The sequence below is a fragment of the Labeo rohita genome, chromosome 1 (genome assembly GCF_022985175.1).
Source record: "Labeo rohita strain BAU-BD-2019 chromosome 1, IGBB_LRoh.1.0, whole genome shotgun sequence".
Taxonomy (NCBI): domain Eukaryota; kingdom Metazoa; phylum Chordata; class Actinopteri; order Cypriniformes; family Cyprinidae; genus Labeo; species Labeo rohita.
Window position 1 is genome coordinate 42,964,754 of NC_066869.1, and position 19,496 is coordinate 42,984,249.

General features: G+C 34.7%; 1 protein-coding gene across 3 annotated transcripts in view; it reads left to right on the forward strand.

Moving 5' to 3' along the window:
• The window catches only part of grin2ab (glutamate receptor, ionotropic, N-methyl D-aspartate 2A, b), a 113,572-nt gene extending 94,321 nt beyond the window's left edge, over positions 1-19,251 (forward strand). The window contains exons 15-16 of one of the 3 annotated variants that reach the window (XR_007828065.1): positions 564-680; positions 18,998-19,251. The gene's annotated coding sequence lies outside the window, so the exon portion shown is untranslated. The remainder of the gene's footprint in view (positions 1-563; positions 681-18,997) is intronic. The other 2 variants (XR_007828066.1, XR_007828068.1) reach the window with 2 other exon arrangements.
• The last annotated feature ends 245 nt before the right edge of the window (positions 19,252-19,496 follow it).

Genomic DNA, 19,496 nt, shown 5'->3' on the forward strand with positions numbered 1-19,496 from the left:
TGTTTACTTGAGCATCACAACCAGCCCAAAACCACAACATTGCCCCAACCAGGTTGTTTGTCCAACCAATAGAAGATGGTAGGAGTGTGCAGAAAACTTGTGTGGCAACAATCATTTGGTGGCACAAAAATTGCACACTTCAGCTTTAAATTTACTGGGATGTTTTTTTAACCATTTTAATTTGCTGTTACATTGATTTTTTTTCTGCAATATAATGCAGAAATGAACTGATTTAAACTGTTTTAAATCAATATTTAATGTAATGCATACTGTAACTTAAAATCCAATAAAAAAAATTCTAGTAGAATTCAGAAAAAAGGCAATTAGACTTGTTTTATCGTGTTTCAACAAGGATTTACTTGCTGAGTTGTACTATATAAAGACATCTGATACATTTTCAGATGTTTCCTAATATTTTTCTCCATAATTGTATTTCATAATGTTCATGCATGTTTTATGATGGATTTCTGTATCCATTGAGACCCTGTGGTCTGAAATAAAGGATAGCGATAATTTCTAGTTTTATTTCTCCATCACTGTTGTTTTTTGTTTTTTTTTCACAGAGGCTTAAAAGACCGCTTTGCATGCTTTACAACTTTCAACCAGATGTGACCTACTATTTCTTGAGAGCACTTTAATGGCAGGGAATGCACTTCATGAGAGAACCTCAATGGGAGAATGTAAGTACACTACAGAACAGTTTGATTTTCAGTGCTGTAATTTAGATGATTTTATAATGATTTGGGTTGTCATTTAACACAGTTTAGGCCATTCAGCAGCATTATATGGTTCCAGCCCATATAACTAATGATACAAAGCATGTTACTGTGTTAATGAAATGGGCAAGAAGTATTTGTAATACGCCTGAGCATGAGTTATATTCATATACTTCCATTCAAAGCTACTCTTTATTTTATTTATTTTACTTTCGATATATATATTTTTTCTAACTTTTGTTATATTTTATATTTTATATTTAGATGTTAGATTTTTTTCTCTATTTTAGTATTATTTCTATAATATATTTTAAGTTAAAAAATGTATTCTAATATTTATCATTTTTAAAAATATATTTATCTAATATTTATACACTACCAGTCAAGGGTTTTAAGATTTTTCATGTTTTTTTTAAAGAAGTCTCTTCTGCTCACCAAGCCTGTGTTTATTTGATCCAAAGTACAGCAAAAATAGTACAATTGAAATATTTTTACTATTTAAAACGTTTTTCTGTTTGAATATGTTTTAAAAATGTAATTTATTCCAGTGATTTCAAAGCTGATTTTTTTTTAGCCTTATTACTCCAGTCACATGATCCTTCAGAAATCATTCTTTTGTTGTTAACAACTGTTAACAACTGAATTTTCTTCAAATAACAGTAATATAAAGCAAAAAATCAACTGTGCAAATTAAGAACCCACCCCAACCCATCCCACCCCTGGTAGACTTTAAACAAAACAACAACAAAAATAAATAAAATAAAGTAAAAATAAAATACAATGTAGACCTTAATAATAATAATAAAAATCATAATAATAAACAAATAGATAAATAAATAATAATAATACAATATTTTTACAAAGATTTTAGAAAAGATGACACAACATAAAAAAAAACGAAATGCCATAAATTTACAGTTTTGACATTAGATCCATGTATACGAGAAGTTGAGAGTTCCATTGATATAATGTCCAACAAATACACTTTCCAGGTTTGTCTGTCCATTGTGTGAGGAGGACTCCAACGGTTTAAGATCCTTAGCCCAAACAGTTGTAATAAATAAAGGTTTGTATGAATGCTCAAGAAGAAAGAGATTGATAACTGAAGCAGAGGAGGGAGATTCCTCAGAAGGAAGAACTGGTTTGCGCAAAGGGTGAATAGGCAACTGAGAGTTCCAAGGCACCCCATAGGCCCCTAGGGCCGATCTAATGCGCAAATACATGAAAAAGGAGGTGCCAGGAAAATTATATTAAGTTTTAAGATCCTGGAAGGATTTTAAACCACTGTCATCATAGATATCTCCCAGAGTGTTTACTGTATTATGAGTCCATTGCGGACAATGAAATGGAATATTGCCTGACAAAAGATTATTATTGTGGCAAACAGGCGAATGCTTATACCATATTGTAACTTGTTGTGAACGCATTTAAACATCCCTCCATGTGGAGAGGAGGTCAGAAATCATTCTAATATTCAGATTTGCTTCTCAAAAAACATTTATTATTATGTTAAAAACAGCTGAGTAGATTTTCTTTCAGGTTTCTTTGATGAATAGAACGTTCAGAAGAACAGCATTTGTCTGAAATAGGAATCATTTGTAACATTATAAATGTCTTTATCATCCATTTTGATCAATTTAAAGCATCCTTGCTAAATAAAAGTAGTAATTTCTATAATTTCTTTGCCAAAAAATAAAATAAAAAGACTCCAAGCTTTTGAATGATATAGTGTATAATGTTACAAAAGCTTATTATTTCAGATAAATGCTGATCTTTGGATCTTTCTATGAAAAAATGTACTCAACTGTTTTAAATGTTGATGATAATAACAATAATAAAAAATATTTCTTGAACAGCAAGTCAGCATACTAGAATGCTTTCTCATGCTGAAAATTTCGATTTGATCACAGAAATAAATTATATTTTAAAATACATTCAAATAGAATGTTTTTTTTAAATAGTAAAAAATATTTAAAAATGTGGCTGTTTTTGCTGTACTTTGGATTAAATAAATGCAGGCTTGATGAGCAGAAGAGACTTGTTTAAAAACATTAAAAATCGTACTGTTCAAAAACTTTTGACTGGTAGTGTATCAATGAGTTTTAATATTTTGATTTATGAAAAGAACACTGTTGTTTTCTGTATACTTAAAACCCTTTTCTATTTTTATTTTTTATTTTATTTAGCTCTTTCCCTTGTTCTCTAGTTTGTCCTGCAATTTTTATGTTTTCATCCTTTCTCTCTTTATTAATTACTTTCGACAGTTATATTTATAATATCTGTTATGTTTTAATGCATATCACGGACCTAACGCCTCCATACATTCCCACTCCGGAAATCTGGAGTCTTTCAGTGTGTGTATGCATGTGTCATAGTGTGTTTAGTGATGCACATGGGCGAAAGCATTACTTTTACTCATCACTGGGCACTAAAAGGTCCAGATGTATTGTGGTGAAGCTGAGAGGAGTCAGTGCGAAGGGCAGATGAGAGTCTATCAAACAACTTTCCATCATTTATACAGCTTTAAACACACAGCCTCAAATACACAGGCGTTAATCTGCAGTCAGATCATCCTAATCTAATTAATCGTGACTTGATCCATATGCACAACTGTATAGCCCGCAGTAAAATGGCATGCACGCCCTGACATGTTTACACTGATGCCTATCGGAGAGAGAGAGGGGAGCTGGAGACAATTACTCACACACATAGAAGCACATGTCAAAAAAATAAAAGAATGCCGTTAAATGAATCAAATTTGAAGAATTAGCATAATTAAGGCCCTAATGTGGACATATGCGTCGTCCCCTCGAGCTAAAGAAGTCCTATAATATGCTCGTGCATTAGCATTTACACTCACACATGATTTTCATACGCTGGATTGCTGTCAGTAAGTACTGCATAAGTTGAGTCTGCGCGTAATCACGCGTGTGCGTTCAGCCGCACGGCTGCGAGCGTGCGAGCGCACGTACGTGTGAGCTTAAACGGAGGGGTCAGTGACTCCAAATAAATCTCAGAAGCGCGCCTGCCGTAAAAACCCGATTAACATTGTATTATCATGTCACTAGCATGGAGCTCGTGAAGAAGTCGAGGGATTTTTTCCTCTGAAGGTCTGTGTGGGGGCCCGTGAGGAAAGCGAGAGACCCAGATCTATCCATTTTTAGATATAAGTCATTTCTCATTGGCTTAATCTACTGTGAGACATTGAATGTTCATGTAGTGTTAGGTGTGTACTGTATCTCGCTCGTGTGGGTGTATACGTGTGTATTTGTGCCAAACAGGAGGAACAGAGATGATGCTGATGAGTTTTCTTCTAGGTTGCAGTTTAGAAAGAATGAGTGTATGTTTGCGTTTGTGAGCGAGTATTTCTGAGCTTTTGCCAGAAGAGCGCGCTCTGCCTACACATAGAAGAACCCATGAAAATTCATAAGGGCGCGACGCCTACTCTCCAATACTAAAAATACAGAGGAAGATAGTTGGAGGCAAGAGAGGGAGGGAGGAAGAGAGAGAGAGAGAAGGAGGAAGAGGATGACGTTCGGGCGAGCAGGGGAGCGTTGCACACGTGGCACACCATGCAAGGGTTTCTCCTTTCAAATTCCACTCTCAGAGTCGCAACCTTTTATGATCATCTGCGTGTGTGTGTGTGTGCGTGCGTGTTTCAGATGGATGTGTGAGACTTTCCTTCCAGGCCTCCATATGTGGTGTGACCATAATGCCACATGTCACACATTATGTGGTGAATCAAAGTACAGGATATTGGAGCCGATGCACGTTTGAAGTCGACATGAAATTAAAACGGACCCTACTTACGTTTGGGGGCTTACTGTGAGCGGTTAGTCAGTGCATGTTATTCCAAATTGCTATTTTGCTTTCCTAATCTGCAATCAAATTTCCAGTGAATTTTCATAATGTTAATTCTTGTATTTAGACACTGTTTCTGATATGTATTGCCCATTTTTAATTTAACTAATTACAGATGGATAAAATGAAGTCCTGGTTTACATTTTATACTTTTAAATTTAATTGAATTTTAAATTACATAACATTTGCTTTATTTTATTTTTTTTTGTAATTAGAGATGCACAATATATATCAAACACCTGATGGCTAATGCACATTTTACACTTAAATTTTTTTAAAAAATGTTTTTACATTTTTTATATATATATATATATATATATATACATATATTAATCAAATGATTAATCGTGATTAATCGCATACAAAATAAAAGTTTGAGTTTGCCTTATATATGTGTGTACTGTGTGTAATTATTATGTATATATAAATACAAGTATATTTATTTAAAGTATATTTAATACATATTTACAAGTATATGTATTTATTAAAAATTTATATAATTTATATTATATATAAATAAAAATATTTTGTATATAACCTATTTCTCTGAAATATATACAATAAATTGTGTGTATTTATATATACATAATAATTACACACAGTACACACACATATATAAGGCAAACTCACGATTAATCGCGATTAGTCGTTTGACTAATATTTTTTTTGTAATTATTAGTAATTAGGGATGCCAACTTTTGTACCATATTAGTTATCAGCTGATATTGGAGAAACTGGATTTTTTTATTGTGCATTTCACTATAATTACCTATAATCAAACAAGCACACAAAGCGCTAATAATTGAATGATACATTTTACTAAATAAAAATTGAATAATACATTTTAGTGAATAACATTTTTCTAAAATGTATTTTTATTATTATTATTATTTATTTATTTATTATTATTTATTTTTATTTTTTGCAAATCTTGAAATGTGTAATCAATAACTATATTAAAATTCTATACTATTTTGTCGGAATAAAAATATATAATTAAAATAAGCAGTTTTATATTCTACATATAAATTTGGAATTGCAACATTGTAATGTCCCATATGAAAAATGGTTATCATACAATACATTTTAATGTTATTTCAAGCACTCTAAAAATTCTGGGTTAAAATCAACTCAGCGCTGGGTGAAATATGGACAAACCCAGTGACTGGGTTGTTTTGACTGAGCGGTTGGGTTAAATGTTTAACTCAACCTTCTGGGTAGTTTTATTTAACCTCAACTGTTGCTTAAATTGTAGACTCTGAAAAATGCTGGGTTGCTTTGGTCAAATATGGACTAACCCAACTTTTGGTTTAAAAATGTAATTGAAAGATGTAACCCACCAGTTGGGTTAGTCCATATTTGACCCAAAGTTGGGTTGAAACAACCCTGCATTTTTTAGAGTGTATTATAATTCTTGCTTAAAGTAAACCCAAAATAGGTTACAAATGAACATTAATATAGTACATCCATCAACATTTATTAATAAGTTGAATAAATAATAACTAAATAATAAACACTTTTTAAAATTTCTTATTAATAAATGTTAACCTTTTGATTATTGCTGACGCCTCTACTATGTGTCTAATTTTTAACAACCTATTTTGGGTTCATTTTAAGACATATAGGAATTTTTAAAATATAGTTGAGTTGAATCAAATTTAGATAAAGTAATAGAAATAACATCATTTTAAATATCAGTGTATTCTTAAAATGAACAATGCACTTTAAAACAGATGCTGAATGTGGATTGGTCGATATATCATTCCAGTTGTGCTAAGAAAAACATAGCTATAATGATGCAAAACAGCTGCTCACTTAGCTACCGTGTTTATCAATGCATAGCATGTTGGGCCCATCAATGCCCTTCAGCCATGACTAAAATAAAAAAGCATGTCAGTTATATAGGCTTTTTGTATTAATTTAAAAAGCTTTTTGTTATGCCTTATAATACACATTGTAATACATTGTATGCTAATTATTAATTACAAATACATTCTTAATATCGTAGTAATGCATTATAATATAGCTTATAATGGTCTGTATCTGAATAATTGCAATAATTATATATATAAAATAAATGAGGTTGGTTGTTGAACATGTTTTAATACAGTATCATCTTAAGGTGCATAACCAAGTATGCATTTACCATAACATATATGATTGTGACCTCAATAATTCAAAAGATGAATGCAATGTTTTTAACATACAGGTGTATTATACAGCATAATGAGTGAATTACAGTGCATTAAGAATCCCATCATAATGTGTCATGCATACAGGCCTGATGTGCAGTGCAAGTTATTTCAAATTAAGTTTGGAAGCATTTTAAAACTAATCAATATTCATATATCAACAATATTAAACTCAGTATATTGCATGTGAACCCAATAATGTGTGCTTCTCTGTTTGTGTGAGAGTGTGAAAGTGTATAGGCTTACGAATATTCTCTTGCGCCCAGAGAGTGTCAGTCTATGAGAATATGTTCATTCATAAAGTCACTAGGGAAAGAGGCCGCACATATAAAGCAAAGTTATGACTCTAATTATGCGTTCAAAAACACACCAAATGGGAACTGTTTATGCAAATGCACATGCAAATCAGTGTTATTTTAGGTGAGTTCCCAGTTGGAGCCAGAAGTCAAAATGTTTGGATTAAATATAGCGCCATTAGACATGCCGTCAAGCAGAACGTGATGAAATTTCATTTCAATACAATAAAAGACTAATACTCTGTGGAATAGAATTGACATAACTGGATGCATATTTGAACGGTAAGCCTGAAGTGTATCTAATAAACATACTGCATGGCCAAAAGTATGTGAACACCCTGGTTTAATTAACAGGTTTAGAGATTTCAGCTGCACATGTTATTAACAAGTGCATAAAATCAATTGTGCAGCCAAGAAAACTCCTTTTCAGCAGAATGAAGCCCTTTTTTTGTTCCAGCATGATGATACACAATAGGGTTGTGCTGACAGACAATAGTATTGTGTATCAACGTCAGATATATCGCATATGGCTGATGCCTTTGACGATAGCAATACTATTATTATTAGGGGTTCAAGTGTGTAGTTTGAGCATCACCAAGGCTCACCCCATTGGCCAATTGGTGCTACAGCAATGGCTCATATCTCCTAAACTGTTAGTCGCAGGCTCAAGTGTCTTATGACACTGATATTTTGGATTTTTTGAGAAAACTACTTTTGAAAACTCGTCCTAGTTTTTTCACCCGATTAGAACCAAAGTGGTGCAGAAAGATTCTCTGGACAGTAAATATCAATAATTATCCAAAAAAGTCGACTCATCGTCGCAAAGAGGCGCCAAAACTTTTGAAAGAGGTGGGGCCACTTTTACTATAATGGCTACAACTCTTGAACGAAATGAGATATTTTCATCAAACTTGGTATGCATGTGTAAAAGCTCAATCTTTGGTCAAATTTAAAAAATTGTGCAGCTTGGCCAGTTGGTGGCACTATAATGGGGAGAAAACCCATCAAAACGGGTTTAACTACGCAACCATTCATCCAAACAATTTGAAAATTGGTATGCAGCGCCTTTGTCCAATGTGCCACCAGGGTCTATGAGGACATTCACGTATCTAAAAAAAAAAAAAAATGGCCAATGAATTTTGAGCACCTATTAGACAAGGTTAATGGAGACCGCTCGGAAACCTAGTGGACATGTTTCAATCATGACCCTAAAGTTCTGTAAGAATCTTGAAAGAAATCGGCCACTAGTTGATGCTAATGAGTTTTATGCTTCTGTAATTACGTGGTGTTTTACACATCCACACAATATTCACATCATTTGATAGATCTTCTAATACTGAGCAACTTTGCCTAAAGAACCACTGCTGTCAAAATCATTAAATGTTCTCAGTTATGTTAAAAACTTACTTTTGCTAACTATTCCCAGGTTTTTTGCTCAACGTCAATAGAACCACTGCAGCACAATTCTCTGGAATCTCTAGAACAATAATTATCAAAAGATGTTGCATTTTACCCTTTCGGTAGCTGTAACGGGGTCATTTAGATAAAGGGTGTGACCAAATATACCCAAAAGCCTATACTAAATATCTATATGCTACTTGACTAAAAAGATGTAATAGATTACACTAACATTAGGCTGCTTTTAGCCTTACCCTGGAGTTGGTTCACTCTCCGGCTATGAAAGTAAGTAAATTAATTAGCATGATAATATCGTGTATCTGCGATCTCGCAGACTGACGATAGGATGATATGACTGTAGAGCATATCGCCCAACATTAATGTACAAAGCGTTTTACTGAGTCTGGTGTGTAAGAACTTGCATAAAGCCCAGACCTGAATCCTACTGAACTCTTTTGGGATGAATTTGGCTGTGTGCCAAACCCCATCACCCAACATCAGTATCTGACCTCACTGATGCTCATGTCTGAATGGGAGCAAATCCCTGCAGCCATGTTCTAACATCTTGTGGAAAGTCTTCCCAGAAGAATAGAAGCTGTTAAATGTTCAGCAAGCACATATGGGTGAGGAGTTCAGCTGTTCACAGATTTTTGGCTATGAAGTGCCTACATTTTAAAAAAAGAATTCAATGGCTTTGTAAATATCGCAATGATAACTAACTACCTTAATAAAATCTCTGAAGAGAACATAACTACGATTGTTGCTCATTGTTACTTTTACAACAACTTAAAGGTATAGTTCACCCAAAAACTAAATTTCTGTCATTAATTACTTACCTTTATGTTGTTCCAAACCCGTAAGACCTTCGTTCATTTTCGCCACACAAAATAAGATATTTTTGATGAAATCCAAGAGCTTTCTGACCCTGTATAGACAGCAATGTAACCGACATGTTCAAGGCCCAGAAAGGTAGTAAGGACATTAAAATAGTCCATGTGACATCATTGGTTCAACTGTAATTATTATGAGGCTATGAGAATATTTTTTGTGTGCAAAGAAAACAAAAATAACTTTTTACTTCTCTAGCACATTACTAGAAAACAGTGTACTTCCACATTGAAAAATAAGATAGAAATGTTGAAATTAAGTGTTGTTTGTGTCAGTTTGTAATGGTACTAAGGCATTTTAATTTTAAACCATCGCTTCTGGCCAAAATACAAGTCTGTAGTAATCCATAATAACACTTGCTCAAGTTGAAAAAGTCCAAACCCTGCGGTCCTCTTACATCAAATCAAAATGACATATTTGTTTAAAATTGTTTGTCCTGTGCATTTTTCTCTCCTGATTCAGATAACACCTTTTTTACTGGAGAAAGCAATATTATGGATATATGGATATATGAAGTTAAAAATGTTTTGATGGATTTGTTTAATATAAAAATGCAGTTTTTCACTTCACAAGATGTTAAATGAGGAACTGGAGTGGTGTGGATTATTTGTGGATTATTGTGATGTTTTTATCAGCTGTTTGGACTCTCATTCTGACGGCACCCATTCACCACATTGATCCATTGGTGAGCAAGTGATGTAATGCTACAGTCCTTCAAAGTTGTTGCGATCAAGAAACAAACTCATCTACATCTCGGATGGCCTGAGAGCGAGTACATTTTTCATTTTTGCATTTACTATTTCTTAAAGTGTCAAAAACATCTTAGTTTACAAGTGTATTGGATAAGGAAAGAAATTAATGAACTATTATTTGTGGAGTTGTTAAAACTGAAAGAATGAATTTTTATACTTCATTACTCTTGTTTGTTCTATCTTCTCTCTTTTGCCTTTTGGGGATAAAGAAGCAACATTTCCTGTTTTGCTGGGCATTTCATGTAGCTGTCAGTCGATGCAAAGACCTAGTTTCCCCTCATAAATGTGTTCGTGTGTGAGAGAGATGAATGTGGATGGGGTTGACAAGACAGTGGAAAGTCTGGAACATTACGCAGGTGGCCCCCTACATGTTTAATTCATGACGAGTGTTATATATTTATTTTTTAATGTGATATCTTAACATTTAATATGTATCTCTCGAGTGTTGACTTGTCAGAGTGTGGGCTGCAGCGATGATGTCATCCTGACTACCCGTGGAGCAAACTTCAGAAACGACACACACAAAGAACATCTCAATTAAAAAAATATTGGGTCATTGGGACAAAAGCTGCAGTTTGATGGCTGACATCTTTTGTTTGATTGTTTCCAAGCCTCCAGGTTCAAGATCGTACCTAACGATACATGACATCCTGACAGCTTCACGCATAGTACCTATCAGTCACAAAACTGTAAAATGGGTCGTTCACAGAAAACTTCGCCGTTTGTGCCTGTAGTTCAGTTTCATTTGAAAAGGTACTGCTGATTTTGCAAGAAGTTGTATTTTTGCACCTAAAGCCTGAAATACCAGGGCCAGAGCTGATATAAGATAAAGATAATTTAATTAATTAGATTAGATAAAGATTCATTCTGTTAAACCCATTAAAATGATGATAGCGTACAGATATATTCCCATGAAAGTTGAACATGCATGCCTGCTAAAGCACTAAGGCTTCTGTGTGGGAAGCGAAAAAGTAACTTTCTAACTTTCTAACTCAAATGTCACTGTAAATTAGAAATATCCAGTCAAGTAATTCGCGTTTGATCCAGATTATCTCCTTCTCAAATACCTACCCTGTGATTTCCTCTTAAAATACCTTATAAGTCTCACTAATTGCTCTCCAGGGGGGTGGATATCTAACCCTCGAATAATTTTTACTTTTAGTTCACTTAGTAGACTTACCTACTGCGAGTGGATCCATTCTTCAGGCACAGGATGGAATAAAGGTCCATCAGTAATTTGAAGAGTGTGAAGCACTGGTCACAGTTAATTACCTCTGTTGGTGCGCGTGTGTGTTATAGCAGACTTTAATAGGCTGGGGACGGGGTCGGCACTTAGAACTTCTCTACTAGGGAGTCTCCATTAGACCTAATTGTGGAGAGAACACATTTTAGTAACAGATGGACCAAAGTTTCCAGTCGGCCTGTAATATTAGCCCATAAACACACACGCATACACACAAACACACTTAAGTAGGGCAACCTGACGAAAGACCTAAAATGAGAGCACACACACTAGCAACTTAAGCTGCCAAAATACCGGTAGTTTTGCAGAACATTTTTTTTTTTTTGCTGTTTTGGCAGGTGTTGACCTTACAGCGAGTGTGTGTGTTTATGTGTATTTGAACAGGCACAGGTCTGTAATTCCAAGAATTTGCCTTCCAAAGCAGTTTCATGAAGTCTTTGTCTTCTAAGAACTGCATTTGGTACTTTAGTGCAGTAATTTATGGCAAGCCGTTTTAACATTTAATCCTTAAAACATACTAATATCTGTTTTTATACTAGTACTTATTTTTTTAGCTTAAAATGAACCCAAAATAGGCTGGAAATAAAAATGTATTATGTTCAATAAATGAACATGTATTAATAAGTTGAATAAATAATAATTAAATAATAAACATAAATAAATGTTCACCTTTTGATTATTGCTGATGCTTCTAGTAATTATGTGTCCGATTTTTAAAATACAACCTATTTGGGGCTCATTTTAAGCTATGCATATAGTAATTTTTGAACAATAGTTGAGTTAGTTAAAACTACCCAGAAGGTTGAGTTAATCATTTAACCCAACCACTGGGTCAAAACAACCCAACTGCTGGGTTTGTCCATATTTCACCCAGTGCAGGGTTATACCAGTCAGAATTGTATATTTGATATCAGAATGACAAATCCCTATAACAATAGAATTGTTACTACACTTTAAAAAACAATTTGTTGAGTCAACTTAAAATTATTTGTTACCCGGCTGCCTTAAAATTTTCCATTCAGTCAACTCACAAAAAAGTTTAGTTAACTTGAAATGTTAAGCTGTACTAAGTGACAACTTTGATATTTGAGTTGATTCAATTTAAAATATTAAGGCAGCTGGGCAGTTTAGCAAACAAAATTTGTTGTTAAGTCAACTCAAATGTCTAAATTGTCACTTAGTACAAGTTAACATTTCAAGTTAACTAAACTTATTTGAGTTGACTGAACTTACAATTTTAATGTAGAAGGGTAACAGATTATTTTAATTTGACTCAACAATTTTTTTTTTTTTTTACAGCGTAGTAACTATAAAAATAAGTGCTAGTGTCAAATATGTAAGAACTAGTGTCTGAGTCAAAAAAGTACATAAAAATACTAGTATCTAATGGAAGAGATGCCAGTTCTTAGCAAAACACACTTTTTTTTTTTTTTTTTTTTTTTGTAGCCTATTGAGCAAGAGACTCTATACGGCATTCATGTTGCATGATTTTACAGTTTTTTTTACATTGAAAGGGCATAAGGAGAAGGAAAGGAACATTCATGTTTTCATAACCGCTGGCCAAAATAAAAAACACAACTAAATTAAATCATCTTTCAAGGGGGCAAGGGGGGCCCCTGGTGTTTTGTGGACCTTATGCAGCATACATATTTTGTATATAGGGAGGATCAGCTTTCCTAGCATGAAAATAGATATTTGTAGGTTTTAGGGATTAAATGTTAAAATGGCTTGCCATAGTAATTAACATGTATAACAAGCAGTGTTGGCAAGGCTAAGCTTTGCAAACTCAGAAAATATAGCGAATACATACCTTTCAAAACTTCGGGATCAGTAAGATTTCATGTATTTATTTATTTAGAAACGTATTTTGAACTTTTATCGACGTGCAGTGAAGAGCGTACTGACATATTGCATCACATCCAGGTGTGGTAGTTGTACAAGAGTCGTACAAGAGCTCTGCTACAAGTTATCAAAATGGCACAAAATAACATTGGTATGCAGTTATACAGTTATACTTCCCTCCAGTAGGAGATACAGGACAATTTACTCTCATACTAATAGACTGAACACCTCCTGATTGGTTTCCATTTATAAATTATATTTGTAATTACACTGCACACTCTAAACATAAAACATAAAACACTTGAAAGCACAATAAGGACACTTTTGCAGTAACATAGCCATAGACATAGTGATATATAACAGGAAAACATTGGTATTGCATATTTAAGCAGATCCAGTCAGAGCAAATGTTTCACTGTAGGAGAGTAAGAAATATATAGTACATCGACTCTTTCTTGATCCAAGAAATTATAAAGATGTGTTCTCATCTTGTACAGCAGTGATACAGTCACTGAAACTGCAAACATGAGAGCTGAATATTAGTACAAGTTTCCCGCTGACATTTTGGAGTGCTCTGGGGTTTTTAATGCTTTATTTAACATCACAACCCAAATAATAGAATACTTTGCAATAGCAGAATACTTGGAGTGGAATACATGGATGCTTACATTTTGACATCACCACTGGGAGGTAACTTTATTTATTTAAGCATATTATAATGATTCCTGAAGGATCATGTGACACTCAAGACTGCAGTAATGGCAGCTAAAAGCTTTTTTTAATATATTAAAATAGAAAAAATATTCTAAATTGTCATAATAGTTCACAGTTTCACTATTTTTACTCTATTTTTAATCAAATAAATGCAGCCTCGGTGACCATAACAGACTTCTTTCAAAAACATTAAAAAAATCTTACTGACCCCATAATTATTTTAATTACAAATTATGTATATTTATTTGGCACAAAAACATTATGGATCACAGTTCACATCACCAAGAAGAGCAGCAAAAAAAAAAGATTGTTACCCAACAAGTTTCCTAAAACAGATGGCCCCGCCCCAAATTCACATCATTGGCTGAGCCACGATTGCTAAGATAAATCAGTGTCAATGCTCTGATCTCATTTAAACCTTTTCCTCAGTAAACAGCAAGTCATAAATCACAACCACGATTTGTTATCCACAGAGTGTTTTTCTGGGATATTTCCTACAGTTAAATGACTAATAAAATAAGAAAGTCGAGGCAGAGCAGTCTGTTTATTAAATGTAAATCATCTTCTCACTGAAGCTGCGCATGAACATTTTACAGCCCCGAAGGGACAAATGCATAATCATACACATTCACCGCATAAAGTTACTCCATGAGTTACAGTTGTTTATGCTCATGCCGTGCTCCCGTTCACATTTTGGCAACAGGAAAATGGACAGAAATGTCAGAGGCAGTCGTTTAGTTACCTCCGACAGAACAGAGCGAGATTTCAGCGAAAACATTTTGAATGTCTGAGAAGCGCTAGTATAAATCAGGTTGTTTCAAGACAGCCGGTTGGACGCCGCCTTTAGTTAGTTATTCTCCAGCGCTGTTATGTTAGATGAGCAGCTTTCCATCTCCATCATAGATCTTTCACCTTCTCAGCCGGATGTCTAGTCCTATACAACAGCTTATGCTGATGGTTTCCAACAATTCAACTGCATGCATTATTAAATTTCTTCCTACTGCGATGCATCTTCAAATGGATCTTGTCAGAGAGCAACTTCACAGAATGCTGGGTCTGAAACCCTCAGAGAATGCCGTAGGGTACCTTTAAGCGACCTGTGGGAGGAATGATTCCCATAGAGCAGCGCAACGAGCAGAAACCTAGTGAGGAATCAGACCCGAGGGGAGCCTGTCCTCCTTTAATTGGCAGTGGGCAATTACTGTACTATAGTTAGAGGTTGTTCAGTCTCGCTAACTCATTAAACATATATTAAGGGGTTTGGGATTACTTTGGGGTTTTGGAGACATTCGGATGGAAAAAAACAAAGAGCCTGAGAATGCGTGGGAGTAGTATGCAACTTGACGGCAGTTGGAAGAGGGTGTAGAGACCAGCAGGCTTCTTCTGTCGCTAACCAGAAGAATGAACGCTGCCAATCCGAAACAAGGCACCATTGTAGAAGTCGGCTTTCGATCGTTCAGTCATTTGAACTGATCTGTGAGAAGCAGACGTGTGATGCCTGTTTAAACTGAAGTTTGATGTTTAAGCCAAGTGGATTTTTGATGTAATGATTATGTGCTTGATCATGCATTTGCCTAATTGTGTTCTCTTCAGTTTATTGTTATTGTTAAATAACACTGTTAAAAATCATTTTCTGTAACTGTAAAAGTAAAACTGAAAATAATTTCAAATAAATAAATTTAGATGGAAAACTTATTGAACTGGCAATTAACTGATACATAAGTTCAAGTACTAACATTTCTAAATGGACTAAACTGATATTATAGTTAACTAGATGAGTAATGTTTGCAAACAAACTTTGAAGATGACTTGAAAAAGCCTTGAAAAAAAAAAAAAAAACGCTAAAACCAGCCTAGGCTGGTTGGCTGGTCTTAGCTGGTTTAAGCTGGAAATAGCTGGTATTAGCTGTTCCCAACCTGACCAGCTAAGACCAGCCTGGCCAACTAAGGAACCTATGGCCAAAACCTCTCTAAAACCAGCCTGATGACCAACTAAAACCAGCCAACTAGCTTAGGCTGGTTTTAGTTGTTTTTTTCAGCAGGGTTGACTAAAAGTTTAAAGCGATAGTAAAAGCGTTTATCTAAAAGTTTAGATAGATGTTTCTAACTTTAGATAACATGTTTCTAGCTAGATTAGCATGTCTCTAGCATGTTGTTAGCATGTTTGTAAGATGATAAGCATGTTGCTGGCATGTTTTAACATGATTATTATGCTGTTAGCATTTTGTTAACGTGTTGCCAACATGTTTCTAGCATGATTAGTATGCTGTTAGAATGATTATCATGTTTTAACATAATTAGAATGTTGTTAGCATGATTGGCATGTTGTTAGAATGTTTTTAGCATGATTAGCGTGTTGTTAACATGTTTCTAGCATGTTTTAACATGATTAATGTGTTGTTAGCATTTTGCTAACATGTTTATAGCATGATTAACATGTTGTTAGCTTCTTAGCATGATTAGCATGATGTTAGAATGATTAACATGTTTTAACGTGATTATCATGTTTCATTTTTGGGCACACTATCCTTTTTTAGGTAATCAACCTAATTATTTTCGTGAAACATATTCACTTAACATAAAATGTCTCAATAATGAATGCACACGGAAAGGAAAGCACTTTCTGTTTTAAATTATTTACATGTCACATGAGCATTCATGAAACAAAACAACACTCATGAAAACCTTAAAATGCCACACACAGACTTGCAACACGAAAAGGAAAACAATCAACTGATCATTGTAATTGAGGAACAAACTCAGCCTGACATCACCAGAGAACAAGTTACTGAACAGAGCACTATGCAAATAAAACTGGCAAACGGTCAAACAATGCAACTGTATTATTTATTCATGCCCCAGTGCATGCTGGGATTCCTAGCACTCTGAGAAAACAGCATCTGTGCCGCTAGTTAGTATATAGAAATAAAATGAGCATTTGCTGCAGTTGTGACAGCGACTAGACTCCGAGCAATGCCATTAAGATACGAGCCAGAACAATTGCAAAATGCAGTTTTTTTAATACTTTTTGTGACCCAAGATGTGACCTAAGTAAGATTCAGCGACACATCACCCGCACATTAGGAGCCATTTACTACCCGCCGGGCCACGTCTCCAACAAACTAACAGAATTTAATGGGAATAATGGCTGGTTTAATTTGATCAATATTTTTTGTGTCTCTTCTCTCTCTTTCTCCGTAATGAGCGCCAGCTCATGTCATTTTCGGTCTCATGCTAGCTGCCAAATGTTCACACACATTTACTTAACAGGCTACAATAAAACATCTTGTGAGATTCTCTTTTGACTTTTTGAAGTCTGATCTAACATCCCATTAACAAACACACACACACCCATACAAACAGACAAGGGGGTCATGAACTGTTAACAGAGTGATATTTATTCACTTGGACACCCACTATGTACATAATTCATCATGCCATGCACACTCATTTTAGAGTTATATTCACATATTTATGATGAGCTCTCTGCTCCCTGTGCACATACATGAACACACACACTTTGACATGTAATTATATATTTATGTACGACACACACAAATTCCCACACCTACATGCTTCCATCTAAGGCTTCATGAATCTATTCATGAAAGGTACACACATAATGTCTCATACACATTTTTCAGACACATTTGCAGAGTCATGAACATACGTTTGTGTGTTGTCCATTAGCCTATATACCAACTCAGTTCATGCACTGGCCATTAGTTAGTAGAACTTTACAGTATGTTTAGCAAAGTACTTTCTCTCCATCTATTCATCCATCTACCAGTTATTGTATCATTAAAGAAAAAGTTAACTTACAGAACAAAAATTTACAGATAATTTACTCACCCCCTTGTCATCCAAGATGTTCATGTCTTTTTTCTTCATTTGCAAAGAAATTATGTTTTTGAGGAAAACATTTCAGGATTTCTCTCCATATGGTGGACTTACATGGTGCCTGTGAGTTCGAACTTCCAAAATGCAGTTTAAGTGCAGCTTCGAAGGGCTCTAAACGATCCCAGCCAAGGAAGAAAGGTCTTATCATTTATGATTATACAACGTCTTAACGATTGTGTTTTTTTTTTTCATTAATTGACAATTTATGTACTTTTTAACCTCAAATGCTCATTTTGTATAGCCTTGTGTGTACTCTGTGTATTTCGGTTCGAGACAGTTAGGATATGTTGAAAAACTCCCATCTCATTTTCTTCTCCAACTTCAAAATCACCCTACATCGCTGTTTTAACTTTTTTTTTGTAAAGGGGGTTTGATCTTCTTTACAGGTTCACTTTGTAAACACTGGTACTTCTGCAGCGATGTAGGACAATTTTAAAGTTGGAGGAGAAAATGAGATGGGAGTTTTTCGACATACCCTGTCTTGAACCGGAATACACGTTACAGTTCACACAGAGCTAGACAAGACGAGCATTTGAGGTTAAATTTTTTTTTTGTTTTTTTTTAAATGCTTAAATGCTTCTTCCTCAGTTAGGATCATTTAGAGCCCCTTGAAGCTGCATTTAAACTACATTTTTGAAGTTCTAACTTCGCGGGCGCCATAGAAGTCCACTATATGGAGATAATTCCTGAAATATTTTCCTCAAAAAAATATAATTTCGTAATTTTCATATAACACTTTTCTAGTGTTTTTTGGATATTTTAATAAAAATCCTTTAATAATAATAAAAAAAAAAAACATTTTGATATTTTGTGTGAAGCATAAAAAAAGGTATAAGAGAATCCATTTTGTTGTCATGTGACAAGAAATAGACTCTCCTGACAGATAATTTGCCCTTTGGCAAAGTTAGTTTATAATATGCAAATACTTTTAACTCTGTAAAATGTTTTTTGCTAAGCTATTAGTAGGTGCACCACTTGCAATTTCACAGTCATGAAAGCAAAACTTCTTGAAAATGGCTTTCAAACCAATATGAATACAGAACCAACAAAATAAAGATTGAGACTGCATTTCTAGATTGCATTTCTAAGCATCCATGTTTATAAATTAGATTTGGAAAGATTTGTGTTTCTTTCATTAAATCCTTATCTTCACCCTCCATATAGGTTATTGATTTTTTTTTTTTTTTAATATGCAGGAACCAAAAAGAGCAGACAGCAGCGTGAAGGGATAGCCGGTGGGAATTCGATCAGGACACGGCGCGGGGCAAACTCAAACCAGCGTCCCGTCGAGCACGTGCAAATCCTGCTGCGTCACGGCTCCGACGGAGAATATAATTTGAAAAGTTGTCTTCCTTCCTAGAAGGTTCATGCTGAGTATCACCAGCATCTCCCCAGGACCAGCTGTTTGGCTGAATTTCACCATCCCGTTTCAAAAACATTCCCATCTCTCCCATTCATACCGAATGAGAAGCATATAACGGCAAAAAAGATATGCAAATCAGCCACGCAGCGCCCCGTCTACATCTAAGGGGGGAAATCTTCCGAATGCAGCAGAGTGTTTCCTGTTTCCTCCAGATTGCAGGCTTTGGCAGGAGCCTGGCAATCATTATAACTAGAGGAGACATGTCCCCCTCACTTTTGGAAACTGAGAATATTCATTGTCAGTGCTTTTGGGAGATAATCATTACTTTTCAA